Source organism: Salvelinus namaycush, chromosome 7 (genome assembly GCF_016432855.1).
Source record: "Salvelinus namaycush isolate Seneca chromosome 7, SaNama_1.0, whole genome shotgun sequence".
Lineage (NCBI taxonomy): Eukaryota > Metazoa > Chordata > Actinopteri > Salmoniformes > Salmonidae > Salvelinus > Salvelinus namaycush.
In genome coordinates, this window is record NC_052313.1 from 50,533,405 (window position 1) to 50,548,843 (window position 15,439).

Genomic DNA, 15,439 nt, shown 5'->3' on the forward strand with positions numbered 1-15,439 from the left:
GTATTTTCTCTCTCGATCTGAGATCGCCTGAAGAAATAAGAGAGAAAATGTGTTGTCCTGTTGGCCTCCACTGAATGATAATCTGACAGAGGGCTTTGAGAAGAGCAGTGGAGAGCTATAGGGCCACAATTGTAAAGAGGGGCCTATTTTGAAGCGCAAGTGTTTTTATAAAGACTACATCCCTCCAACAAAGTCCGTTTAGATGATTTCCATTTCCAAGGGTTCCTTTGAGTTCCCTCTCTGCTACTCAGAAAGATATTTCTAATGACTTGTAGCAGCATGAATGTGACAGTACAGACAGGCTGAAACAGTGACTTGGTATTCATACAGCTGCCTTGTCTTAGATGTTCTATGGGCTCAGTGACTGATGCTTGGACATCTAGTAATCTACCTGATCTATCAAACATGTCTTTACATGGAGAGAATGCTGCCAGCGAAAATAAATAGCTCAGTGTCAGATCAATAGCCTTTGATTGCTTTAATGTGGATCTAGGATTTAAAAAAAATACTTGGGCGGAAAAGAGGCTGAAAACTCATCTAGGGAATTGGATTTCTTTCTAGATTTCTTTTGGGAAGGCTTTCCACTAGATGTTGGAACATTGCTGCGGGGACTTGCTTCCACTCAGCCACAAGAGCATTAGTGAGGTCGGGCAATGATGTTGGGCGATTAGGACTGGCTCACAGTCGGCATTCCAATTCTTCCCAAAAGTGTTCGATGGGGTTGAGATCAGGGCTCTTTGCAAGCCAGTCAAGTTCTTCCACACCGATCTCGATAAACCATTTCTGTATGGACCTCGCTTTGTACACGGGGTCATTGTCATGCTGAAACAGGAATGGGCCTTCCCCAAACTGTTTCCACAAAGTTGGAAGCACAGAGTAGTCTAGAATGTCATTGCAAGATTTCCCTTCACTGAAACTAAGGGTCATAGCCCGAACCATGAAAAACAGCCTCAGACCATTATTCCTCCTCCACCAAACTTTACAGTTGGAACTATGCATTGGGGCAGGTAGGGTTCTCCTGGCAACTGCCAAACCCAGATTCGTCCGTCGGACTGCCAGAGGGTGAAGCGTGAGTCATCACTCCATAGAACGCATTTCCACTGCTCCAGAGTCCAATTGCAGCGAGCTTTACACCACTCCAGCCGACACTTGGCTTTGCGCATGGTGATCTTAAGCTTGTGTGTGGCTGCTCGGCCATGGAAACCCATTTTAATGAAGCTCCCGACAAACAATTATTATGCTGACGTTGCTTCCAGAGGCAGTTTGGATCTCGGTAGTGAGTGTTGCAACCAAGGACGACGCTCCCGTTCTGTGAGCATGTGTAGCCTACCACTTTGCGGCTGAGCCGTTGTTGCTCATAGACGTTTCCACTTCACAATAACAGCCCTTACAGTTGACCGGGGCAGCTATAAAAGGGCAGAAATCTGACAAATTGTTTTGTTGGAAGTCAAGTTGAAAGTCAAGTTGAAAGTCACAGCTCTTCATTGAGGCTATTCTACTGCCAATGTTTGTCTATTGAGATTGCATGGCTGTGTGCTCAATTTTATACACCTGTCAGCAACGGGTGTGCCTGAAATAGACAAATTTTAAGGGGTGTCCACATACTTTTGTACCTACAGTGAATAGTGTATTTAATGGCTTACAATGCGTATTCTATAGGCTTACAACCCACTGTGCAAAAACAGGTTGAATCAACATGGTTTACAAGTCATTTAAACCAGAGAAAATATTGAAACAACGTGGAAAACTGCTTGGATTTGCAAAAAGTAATTACCTTAAGGGATTTTTTTTACCCAACTTTTAACCTAAATCCAATGACATGGTGACAATTGTTATGGTTTCTCTCTCTCCATCACTCTCTCCATCACTCTCCCTTACTCTCTCTTTTCTCACATTCTTTCTTTCTCTCTATCTCCATCCCTCCTCTCAATCCCTCCATCTCTCACCCTCCCTAGCTCCCTCTCTCTCCCCCTTCTCTCTCTCCTTCTCTCATTCCTTCTCCCCTCAAAGCCAGTGTTCTTTCTTTTCCATCAGAGTCTTATTAATGTAATCTAATAACAACGATAAAGGCGCCCCTTCCCTCAGTGCCTCCCTCACAAATCCTAACCAATTGTTCCAATCACTCCTCAGCACTGAGCCAATGTTCCATTGCCAGACACCAGACACCCTACATTAATGAACTCCATCATTTGAAAGCCTTCGACTCTCTCTCTGCCACTTGACTGCAGGTTGGGGGTGGAGCCTCGGTTACAGCTCCTTGAAAATGAAAAGTATCAATCAAGGAGGGGATCAGTGGTTATGATGGCTCCCCTGAACATATGCAGATGCTAACCAGAATGCATGCATGCAACCAATGTGATAATGAGCCCGGAAATCTCCGGTGCTGTCTTGTGGTCCTTCAAATCATACATTTGGATGCTTATTGTGTCATTACTGGACATACAGTATTAAAAATACACATTATATTTGAATGTTGTGCGTGCTAATATAACAAAATGCAACTAATGCAGGACCATGACCTGCATCACATTGTGAATTGAAATGGATGAATCATTATAATCTGAAGAGCGTCTATATTGTCAATTCTATATCAATGACTGTGAGATTCAAGCCAGCTCAATATCTGACCACAGGGCCTTCCTTCCCACTGGGCACAGACGTCAATGAAATGTCTATTCCATGTTGGTTCAACGTAATTTCACTGAAATGACTTGGAAACAACGTTTATTCAACCAGTGTATGCCCAGCGGGTTAAGAAGCATGTCTTCCGCAACGTTGTTGCTGTGTTTGAATCAACCCAAAGGAATTGAGTGAAAGCAGCAGGAGACGCATTGAAAATCGTTTTGTCCTGTGTGCCTTGAGTAACTTCATTTCTCTCCCTTGGTCCTGTATTGATGATAGGGTTTCAATATACACTTGGCATACATCTTAACTGCACACCATATAGGCTAGCTAGAGCAAAATTGCATGTCCAGCCAAATAAAGTTAATTTGACCGTTTTGGTGCAGTAGGTCTGCTTGTGGCAGACACCTGTGTTGCAACCTACACATGCAGGGGTGTATTCACTAGGAACCAAACAGAACCAAACGGAAGCAAACGGAACGAAACGGGGAGGGACCTGCCTGGATTTGTCCAATAGAAACTCTTGCTTTAGTCCAAACTGTTTGCAACGGTTTGGACTAATGATTACACCCCAGGTTAATGCTCTTCTCTTCAATCTGTCGACTCTGGGAGCTGTCATTTCAGCACCACGTGTTAAACAGCACTTGAATGTTGCTCATGTCGACCTTGTCATCTTTTTGGGGGTCTGGGATGTGAGAGAAACGGTGCATCCATGATCCCGTCACCGGCCCATATGCATTGACGGCACAGTGGCTAAAACCTAAGGGTTTAGTGGGCAATCCAAGATCCAAATCGTCATTTTCCTGAGCTATGTGTCTGTCACTTTCATTTCAAGGTGGAATTCACTGGTGACCTATTAGCACACTTCACATGAACGAACAGATCAATGCCGCGCGCGTCTTCCAATGATTTTGGGATTTAGTTCACCATCTGCAGCTGAGGATGCACACACGCATCTTTCCAGCGCCACACAACTTTGCAACCTGACGTTACGCCATAGTCTAAACAGGCTATATCTTAAATTCCCTATCTGTTGAAATATAGTATTTGTAAAATATATTAAAGGTAACACAACTACAGCTAACGGTTTGCATATAATGAGCCTACATAATATATATATATGGAGATATATATATATATATATATATATATATATATATATATATATCTCCATCATGGACACACACAAGCACGCGAACGCACACACACATATATGCACGCACACACGTTTATGATCAGAGACATGATCGTTTCACTCTTGCCATAAAATCTTTCTATATTTCAGCAATAATGTGCCATTGCTGCAGTGCACATTTATTTTCACTGAGTTACAACTTTTAACAGATATAAATAACGTTCAAATCAATTGCAGTAGGCTTATCAAGCAGCGAAATGTAGCCTATTACAGTAGGCTTATCAAGCAGCGAAATGTAGCCTATGCGCAATGGACATTACACAATTTCAAACATCCCCAAAGAGTGCTCTAGTGCCCAACGCATACCAATCTATGCGTAACGAGCTGTAGAAAGGAAAATACCTTACAATGCGCATAAACTGCTGCGAGCTGGAGAACTCGGGGGACTAAAGGCACAGGTACTATGGAAGGAGCTCATTCAAATTGCTACATATAACATTCAGGTTTCACAAACAATCGGAATGTTTTTCATGGTAAGAAGGTAGAATAGCCTCCTGACCATAGAACCAATGTGTTGCATTGAGTACATTTAAATGTTTTAACCAAGAAACTTTACATCGCTGCACTGAAAATAAAACATATGAACTTACCCACAAGCAGTTTCCAAAATGATCCTATTCCGCTGTCAGTTCAGATCATAAAAGCTCACCATCACAATGCCGGTGTAGGCTAATGCTAATAACACGCCTCGTCTCCTTATACAAAGGTCGTTGAACAATATGCCTAATACACAGATATCCCATTCACGCAAAAGCCAAGTTGTCCACGGGAAGGTCTAATCCAGAGAACATATGCATATCATCTGATTTTTTCAGTGCCGAATAAAAAAGGTGCAGATGGTCACTTGAAAATAATATTGAGACCGGCGGCGGTGGGAAAATCTACTATGATAGGAGAAAAGGGTTGACATATAATGAACGAGAAAATCAAACATTCCAGACTGCCGATCCTTGGTTATAAATAGTCCCCCAAACCTCTCCGCTGCGAAACACACAATTTCTCCACCCAAAAACTCGTGCGGTCCTCACAGACTGCAGCGCGGCAGAGAGCTATCTATAATGTAGGCTATATTTCACAAGTATTCTGTAATACCACATCCGATGAGGTTTTCCTTCAGCGTACCGCTATGCGAACACTCACAATCCGAGCTTGATGGATCCGTCCTCCAAGTCCAAGAGCCCGCGCAGAGTCCTCGTGCACCAACACACGCACCGGGGGAAAAATTCCGTGGATGGAGAAAACAGATGCGCATACAGTCCAAATATGAAACTAGAAATACAGGTCTGAATAGTATTTGCCTTGCAGTTAATTTGCACTTAGTGGTGCATTTCCAGACATCAGATTCATTCCCCCGCCCTCGCTAGACGGCAGTCACTATGTGGACCGGTAGGCAATGCAGTTCTCAAGTTTAAAGATAGACGTACTGCCGCCCAATGGGGAAAAAATGATAAGATTCTAGTCAGACTCACACTACCCAGACCAACCGTCCACTATTACTACATGTATCTATCGAGCCACCTTTGCATAGGCCAGTGGTTCGCAAACTGTGGGACGGTGAGAGGCAGGCTGGGTAGTGGGGTAGTGCATCATCCGTTTTGTGCATCACATTGAGTAGTGCATCATCAGTATCACTCTTGTCATGTCAATTATTGTGTACCTTAGAGCAGGGTTTCCCAATCTCGGTCCTGGGGGGGGGGGTTCCCCAATGCTGGAAGGGGGGCCTGACTGAAAACGTTTGGGAACCCATGGCATAGGTGAGAAATGTGCGTTTGGAGTTGGACATGCCCCAAAAAGTCAACACATAGCATATGGTCTCCTTATGCTGATATATGATTTTCACACACACAAAAACAACGGGGATGTCAACACAAGTTGAACAATATCAAATGATAAGGCTTCACTGGGTGATACACTAGCCTGGTTTTATGTGTAGCATTTAAATGGAATCGATGCATGTAATATCGCAGTGTTTACGTTTTACGTACCTCAGACTGGTTTCATAGGCTAGACATAACATAGTAAACTTAAATCCGGAACACTCAAATTAGCATCTATGTCTAGCAACCCAAATGTTGCGTGTTCGAATATCATCAAGGACAACTTTAGCATTTTATCGATATAGAACTTTGCAACTACTTACTACTTTTAGCTACTCTGCAACTACTTAGCATGTTATCTAACCCTTCCCCTAACCCTAACTGTAACACTTTTAGCTTAACCCCTAGCCTAGCTAACGTTAGTGTTAGCCACCTAGCAAACCATAGCTAACGTTAGCCAAAACAAATTGTAATTCGTGACATATCATACCTACTGCAAATTCGTAACATATTGTACAAATTGCAATTCACAGAGGGACTGCATGTCTCCCCAAGTAACACAGAGGGACTGCATGTGTCCCCAAGTAACACAGATGGACTGCATGTGTCCCCAAGTAACACAGAGGGACTGCATGTGACCGCAAGTAACACAGATGGACTGCATGTGTCCCCAAGTAACACAGATGGACTGAATGTGTCCCCAAGTAACACAGATGGACTGCATGTGTCCCCAAGTAACACAGATGGACTGCATGTGTCCCCAAGTAACACAGATGGACTGAATGTGTCCCCAAGTAACACAGATGGACTGCATGTCTCCCCAAGTAACACAGAGGGACTGCATGTGACCGCAAGTAACACAGATGGACTGCATGTGTCCCCAAGTAACACAGATGGACTGAATGTGTCCCCAAGTAACACAGATGGACTGCATGTGTCCCCAAGTAACACAGATGGACTGCATGTGTCCCCAAGTAACACAGATGGACTGAATGTGTCCCCAAGTAACAAAGATGGACTGCATGTCTCCCCAAGTAACACAGAGGGACTGCATGTGACCGCAAGTAACACAGATGGACTGCATGTGTCCCCAAGTAACACAGATGGACTGAATGTGTCCCCAAGTAACACAGATGGACTGCATGTGTCCCCAAGTAACACAGATGGACTGCATGTGTCCCCAAGTAACACAGATGGACTGCATGTGTTCCCAAGTAACACAGATGGACTGCATGTGTCCCCAAGTAACACAGATGAAGTACATGTGTACCCAAGTAACACAGATGGACTGCATGTGTCCCCAAGTAACACAGATGGACTGCATGTGTTCCCAAGTAACACAGATGGACTGCATGTGTCCCCAAGTAACACAGATGAAGTACATGTGTACCCAAGTAACACAGATGGAGTACATGTGTCCCCAAGTAACACCGATGGACTGCATGTGTCCCCAAGTAACACAGATGGAGTACATGTGTCCCCAAGTAACACAGATGGAGTACATGTGTCCCCAAGTAACACAGATGGACTGCATGTGTCCCCAAGTAACACAGAGGGACTGCATGTGTCCCCAAGTAACACAGATGGAGTACATGTGTCCCCAAGTAACACAGATGGAGTACATGTGTCCCCAAGTAACATCTACAGTTATTTTCCTCCACTCTCCAGCTAAGCCTTATCCTGAAATACATTGACACTGTCATGTTAAATCAGCTATCTCAATCCCTGGTGTTGAAGCACCTGCCTGTCTGGTCGACGAGGTATTCATCCCAGTTCTCAAGGTATGTTCATACAGACTAGAGGTTGATGCGAATGCAGACTTCCCTGTGAACCCAGCAGAAGAGGTTCTGGCTGTGTCCCAAATGGCACTCTATTCCTTATATAGGGCACCACGTTTGACCAAAGCCCTATGGGCCTTGTTTGATTTCCCCAGGACTGGACAACCCCGTCAAGGCGGTGGCCTCTGAGTCCCTGTCTCTGTGAGGTGAATTTCGATGAGGGGGCTTTAAGAGAAAGAAAGCCCCCCTCAGACAGAACCTCTGCACTGTGTGCTCTCTCTGTCATACAGGCCTGGCAGGGAACGTGACTTCTTCATGAATGGAGAGTGGACAAACACGGCTTTGAGGTCTTTTTCTCTCTCTCCTTCTCCTAGTGTGGGGATAGTTGTGCAGGTTTGAGGCTAGTTGATACTTCTGGACAACGCAGGGTGAAAGGGGAAGAGAGTCTGTGTTGTGTGGTTTCTGATGAGGCAGGGGGCACATTGACTGGAATGAATACGAGTAACAGCAACTGTTTCTATTTTCTAGATTGGGAATTCTGGTTTATATACTGCTAAAGTTCCCTTTTGCAAACGCTTATTAAACATTTGTTTTATCCCATTTTGCTCACTTTTCCATATTATCCTGAAATACAGTACTTCATATTTGTTGAATAGAATAATATGTATTGACAGTTCACATACGCAACCCTACACAAACAGCATATTGACCTGAGGCTGCAGAAGCTGTCACACAGAGTTCATACATACAGAGAATAATGCACATTGTGAAGCTGCAATAACATCACTATGGTAACTACTGTACAGCAAGGTTCCAGGGGCTAGAGAACAGCTCTACACATCCTGCCTTCAGTGTTACAGGTTAACCACCGTGGAAAACCATCCCAGCAATAATGCATGATACAGTAAGAAGCCACAAGCCCACTTTTTATAAACCAGGTCCGCTTGAGAAGACACAGATATGTAAATGGATGCATCAACACCCACCCACCCACACGCAAACACACACCCACACCAACACACACACCCACACCCACACACACACACACACACACACACACACACACACACACACGACAGGAGCAGGGAATTCAAAAGCCGGTTGATTTTACCCCCTAATTACAAGATTATTTAATCTGCGGGTCCAAGATGTCAGGCAGTTATTGAGGCAGAAGGACACAACCTCCTCTCTGATTACAGGGACGATCCAGCTACGGCCGCTCATTTGTTTGGCACACACCTGTGCCAATACTGTGGCAATACTAAACCCATTACACAACGCAGTGACATATCACCATCAACGTCTTTCAGCTTCTGTAACACACCTCAAATAACTGTTGTACTATATGATACGACACCATGCCATACCATGTCACAGGATTGTTATATTTCAAAGCTGAGGAAGGAAATTCACTCATTGATTCTAGAGGAAGATATTGCAGCCAACGTGGAACAGTGTGAATCCACAGAGAGCAGAGCACAATCTCTGGATGAGAGACAGAGAAGTTCCTGGCACAAATCAACCCAAACTTTCTCTCTGCGGCAGCGGGAGCTTCCATTTGTAAGTCATGTCTTTTATGGAGGGACATAAAAGGAGGAGTGTGGAGGGAGAGATAGAAACAGAGGGGTGTTGGGGGATTTAAAAAACACCCTGCTGGGTTCTCACAGAGAAGGACCAGACAGCCGGGTCATGTTGTAACACACTCCGGAAAATGTCCAAGTGTCATGTCAGGCGACGGGGGCGTCTCTCTGGCCATGGCTCAGCTGGAGTGACACATCCCACCACAGCTGCATTTCCTCATCAGTGGATGAAGATGTGTGTGGAGTTGACAGAGATAAAGCGATAAGAAACGATGGTTGGTTCTCAATAGAATGCTAAGGGTTTCGCATCATTTAGTAGTTAGACAAAAGCTCTCTCTTTGGGGAAATAGCGAAAGCAGCATGCCATGTACAGTAAAAACAATATATTCATCAATATTAATCATACTACATTGCTGCCTCCATGGGTGTCTAAATCTTGTTGAATAATTCAACAAAATTTGTTCCAGCTCATCATCTCAACTTAACACTCTCCCACATTTCCCGACCCTGAAACAGGTATCTGGCTAGCCTACCATTAGAGATTTCCTTTCGTGATATGGAGCAGAGGGAGCCCTGCATGGCAATACTAATCAGTTTAAGGGTTTTGACGCCGTTGTCAACATCATTAGCCAGTCTTATTCAGATCCCTTGCGTGTCGACTCTAAATTATACATAATGAGGTTCAGTCAAGGTATTCAGTGGAGCTGTCACGAAGATGACTCCCAGGTCCACGGAGGGACGTCACTATGCCTTAATTAGACGGTCTTGGCCCATTCCAGGAAGTCCCCATAGTACTTTTACATAATCTCTTCAGCATGTTGGAGGTGTGTAGCAACAGTGTAGCAGGCAGTGTAAGTGTCCAGATAGAATATTAATGGAGCAGAGTAGAAGAGGCATGATGTCTTGACGTCTCTGGGCCATTCCAGTGTTTAGCGTTCTTTTTCTCTTTGTCCCATAAGTGGCAGATAGCGACTTGGTTTAGCCTATCACAGGGCATGGCCATGCTTGATACGATAGTGTACGGTGAAGCGTCCTCTGAGCCACATCGTTGATGGTTTCATGTCTGTGAGATGTGCCGCTCAGGTAACCGTAGGTCAGCAATGCAATGGCTTTTCCCGTCTGTCGCCGGTGAAAACATCATACAGGTCCCTGATTCCATCAGATGACGACTGCGCTGTAGTTTTCTCTCCTTTGCCAGGTTTCACCCTATCTTCTCTGCACACTCTATTTAAATTCAGCTAACGGCTGCTACTTAAAAGGTTTACATGAAGCTGATTGATGGTGTCAGGGCCTGTTCTTTAAATGACATGTACGGGTAGTTTTATTTAATTCCACATGCACTGAGCTACTGTAGTGTGTGTTTAAGCATAGCGGGCGCTGCTGTTTCTATGCTGCAGCACATAGAGTAAAGCTGAATAATACAGCCTGCCGTGTTATGAACTCTACATGCAACAGTGCTCGTCGACAGGAGGACGTTTCTTTATGACAGAGTCATGAGCCTGTATGCATAATAGTGCATTATACATGTACTAGTATGACACAGTCATAATGCAGTATAAGCATAGTTATAGACACACATAAAGACTCATCTAGGGAGGATGGACAAGAAGAATGTACACCTTGTCGTCATTCTAATGCTGTATGATCCTTGAGGAAAAAGTGACCAGCAGTTATGAAGCACTATGTTTGCTGTACATTATAAGTCATTATGATTATACTTATAATGCTTTAGGACTATTGCTATACGGGATTATGAGACTTAATGAGTCTTTATGTGTGTCTATAACTATGATTATACTGCATTATGACTATATCATTATGAGTACATGTAGAGCCTAAAGACAAATGTACAGCAAACATAGTGCTTCATAACTGCTGGTCCCTTTTTCCTCAAGGATCATACAGCATTAGAATGACCATCAGCATGATGCATTTCTATCGTTTTTGTCAATGAGCAGAACATCATTATTACTGCATCATAATCTTTGTTATGGTGTGTTATAGCGTACTTATAAGCCACTATAAAGTCATCTTTGATTGCTTTAGGTAAAGTGATGGAATGCCTAAGGCAGACAGATATAATACACCATAAGCTCTTACTGTACATTATATAAAGTGTCCATTGTCGACTTTCAGTAAAGTGAACATTTCTTCACATTTCATGATGACGACGCAACGCTCTTCATTCTTTCTCACTCTTCTTTATTCAAACAGTTGCATTACGAAACGCAACACAATGCTACGCTACACTACACTACACTACATTACATTAAGCAACACTACACTACATTACGCAATGCTACAATACACTACATTACACAACATAACATAAATTGCCTCAAAATCTTACAGATGTAGGATCTTAATTTGAGCCAGTTTGCTACAGCAGGAAAATGATCCTACAGCAACAGGAAATGTAAATGATTATGTGGATTATGATTCATGGACATTTTCGTAGAGGTTGACACATTTTGTTGTAAAAAATCAAGTCTGAAATTTCAAAGTGGAAATTACAAACTTCAGAATCTTTTTAAACCTCAAATACACTACACGTTTTCATATCCTGCATTGCTGGAAACTTCTACTACAACAGGATGATCACATTAAGATCCTACATATGTACAATTGGCAATTTGGCACTCCTGCACATTGTATTACAGTGTTTCCCAGTTTGTTAACACACATTTGCTGAAACTACATCTTAGGTACTCAAAACTCTAAACACAAAACAGTGAGCCAATTTCCCCAAACCTCTCAGACATCTTGCAAAATTGTCACACCCTGGCCTCTGTTATATTGATTTTCTTTATTAGTTTAGTTAGGTCAGGGTGTGACATGGGATGTTTGTGTGTTTTGTCTAGTTTAGGGTGTGTGTATTGTTTAGGGGGTTGTGTATAGTGTATGGGGTTGTGTTCAGTATAGAGGTTTAGGAAAGTCTATGGTTGCCTGGTTTGGTTCTCAATCAGAGACAGCTGTTTATTGTTGTCTCTGATTGGGTGCCATATTTAAGGCAGCCATAGGCTTTAGGTGTTGTGGGTAATTGTCTATGTCTAACGTTAGTAGCTGTGTGTGCACTTTCGTTTGTAGCTTCACGGTCGTTTGTTGTTTTGTTAGTTTGTAAAGTGTTTCGTTTCGTGTTCATCTTCTTCGTATAATAAAAAGAGGATGTATTTTTCACACGCTGCGCCTTGGTCCACTCTTTCACCTCAAGACGATCGTGACAAAAATGAAACACAGCGATCAAAAGCATGTACTCCCTGCTCAAAATGAAACACAGCGATCAAAAGCATGTACTCCCTGCTCAAAATGAAACACAGCGATCAAAAGCATGTACTCCCTGCTCAAAATGAAACACAGCGATCAAAATCATGTACTCCCTGCTCAAAATGAAACACAGCGATCAAAAGCATGTACTCCCTGCTCAAAATGAAACACAGCGATCAAAAGCATGTACTCCCTGCTCAAAATGAAACACAGCGATCAAAATCATGTACTCCCTGCTCAAAATGAAACACAGCGATCAAAAGCATGTACTCCCTGCTCAAAATGAAACACAGCGATCAAAAGCATGTACTCCCTGCTCAAAATGAAACACAGCGATCAAAAGCATGTACTCCCTGCTCAAAATGAAACACAGCGATCAAAATCATGTACTCCCTGCTCAAAATGAAACTCTGCATTCAAATGACACACACACACATCAAGTGAATCTAACTCAGTGACAACAAAGATCACACTAATGTGACATATTCAAAATATATTCACTACTATCAGAACCTATTTCAGTGGTAAGGCTAAGATTGTGTTGTTATACTGTATATTGTTTGTGAGTACTCAAATAAGAAAGAAAAACAAACGCAAAAATGTCCGTTTTATATTTCAACATGACTCAATACATGTCAACCAGCACACACAGAGTAAAAATGCAAACATACAGTAAATATATTGTGCATATGCAAAGGAAGAAAAATAAAACTGTATTGTATGTTAGTTAAATTGTACGGACTAGATAAAGAAATCTAAATCATAAGTCAAGAAACAAATACTCCATTGCAAAAACAAAATCAGTCATGCCTGTTGTTTTGGTCCGGCCACAGAGTTTTATCAACATCACAGGCGATATTCTCCTTGGCCAGACAGTGGGGGAAATTTATTTTGGCTTGACTCATCCATCCCTGACAGGACTCTGCTGGAACGTCACCACAGGCATCCTAAATTGCCTGGAGAAGGGCCAGACGAAGAGCTGGAGATGGGCAGTGTTGTATGGTCCAAGGGTTGCATGGCAGTGGAGGACCCCATTGTGGCTCATAGCTGCGCATACGGTGACATTTCCCCCGCGCTGGCCAGGTACCTCAATGTGGCACGTTGACCAATGATGTTCCTTCCTCTCCTCCTCGTCTTCGCTGAATCCAGCCTCATTTATGAATATGAGTTCCTGGAGGATGGGACTTGCATCCAACTCCATGATTCTCTGAAATGACAGTAAATACTGTAATTGCTGTATAGTAAAGTTCACTGGCAACATCATTGAGTCTCTAATGTTTTAAGCGTGTAATACTAGTACATTACTTACTTGCACATATCGTACCGTTTATCCTTCACTCTTTGGGAATTCCTTTCAAATGGGGCTCTGTAGATGTGCTTCATCCGGAGATGGTGTTTCTTAAGGATGCAGGCTGTGGTTGATAATAAACTCACTCTGATGTTACGGAAGATGGCAGGGTTTTAAATCATCTGTTGTTGGATTTTCAACTACCGTTTGCACAATGGCAGCCTCCTGTTGGTCTGTAGAGGCGTTCTACCACCCGTGGTGCTCGTCTTTCAGAACTCTACACAAAACACAAACACAAAATGCTAAACTCTACAAATCTCTAGCAAAAGCAAACACTGCATTCAATACTGTTTAATTTCTTTCCAAAAAAATGTTTTAATCAAAATGACACACACACACGTCATATGAATAGATCTGTCTGCCAACCAACAACACACTGATGTGCTCAACACAAAACACTACTATGAATAGATCTGTCTACCAACCAACACACTGATGTGCTCAACACAAAACACTACTATGAATAGATCTGTCTACCAACCAACACACTGATGTGCTCAACACAAAACACTACTATGAATAGATCTGTCTACCAACCAACACACTGATGTGCTCAACACAAAACACTACTATGAAAAGATCTGTCTACCAACCAACACACTGATGTGCTCAACACAAAACACTACTATGAATAGATCTGTCTGCCAACCAACAACACACTGATGTGCTCAACACAAAACACTACTATGAATAGATCTGCCAACCAACAACACACTGATGTGCTCAACACAAAACACTACTATGAATAGATCTGTCTACCAACCAACACACTGATGTGCTCAACACAAAACACTACTATGAATAGATCTGTCTACCAACCAACACACTGATGTGCTCAACACAAAACACTACTATGAAAAGATCTGTCTACCAACCAACACACTGATGTGCTCAACACAAAACACTACTATGAATAGATCTGTCTACCAACCAACACACTGATGTGCTCAACACAAAACACTACTATGAATAGATCTGTCTACCAACCAACACACTGATGTGCTCAACACAAAACACTACTATGAATAGATCTGTCTGCCAACCAACACACTGATGTGCTCAACACAAAACACTACTATGAATAGATCTGTCTGCCAACCAACACACTGATGTGCTCAACACAAAACACTACTATGAATAGATCTGTCTACCAACCACACACTGATGTGCTCAACACAAAACACTACTATGAATAGATCTGTCTACCAACCAACACACTGATGTGCTCAACACAAAACACTACTATGAATAGATCTGTCTACCAACCAACACACTGATGTGCTCAACACAAAACACTACTATGAATAGATCTGTCTACCAACCAACACACTGATGTGCTCAACACAAAACACTACTATGAATAGATCTGTCTACCAACCAACACACTGATGTGCTCAACACAAAACACTACTATGAATAGATCTGTCTACCAACCACACACTGATGTGCTCAACACAAAACACTACTATGAATAGATCTGTCTACCAACCAACACACTGATGTGCTCAACACAAAACACTACTATGAATAGATCTGTCTGCCAACCAACACACTGATGTGCTCAACACAAAACACTACTATGAATAGATCTGTCTGTCAACCAACACACTGATGTGCTCAACACAAAACACTACTATGAATAGATCTGTCTGCCAACCAACACACTGATGTGCTCAACACAAAACACTACTATGAATAGATCTGTCTACCAACCAACACACTGATGTGCTCAACACAAAACACTACTATGAATAGATCTGTCTACCAACCACACACTGATGTGCTCAACACAAAACACTACTATGAATAGATCTGTCTACCAACCAACACACTGA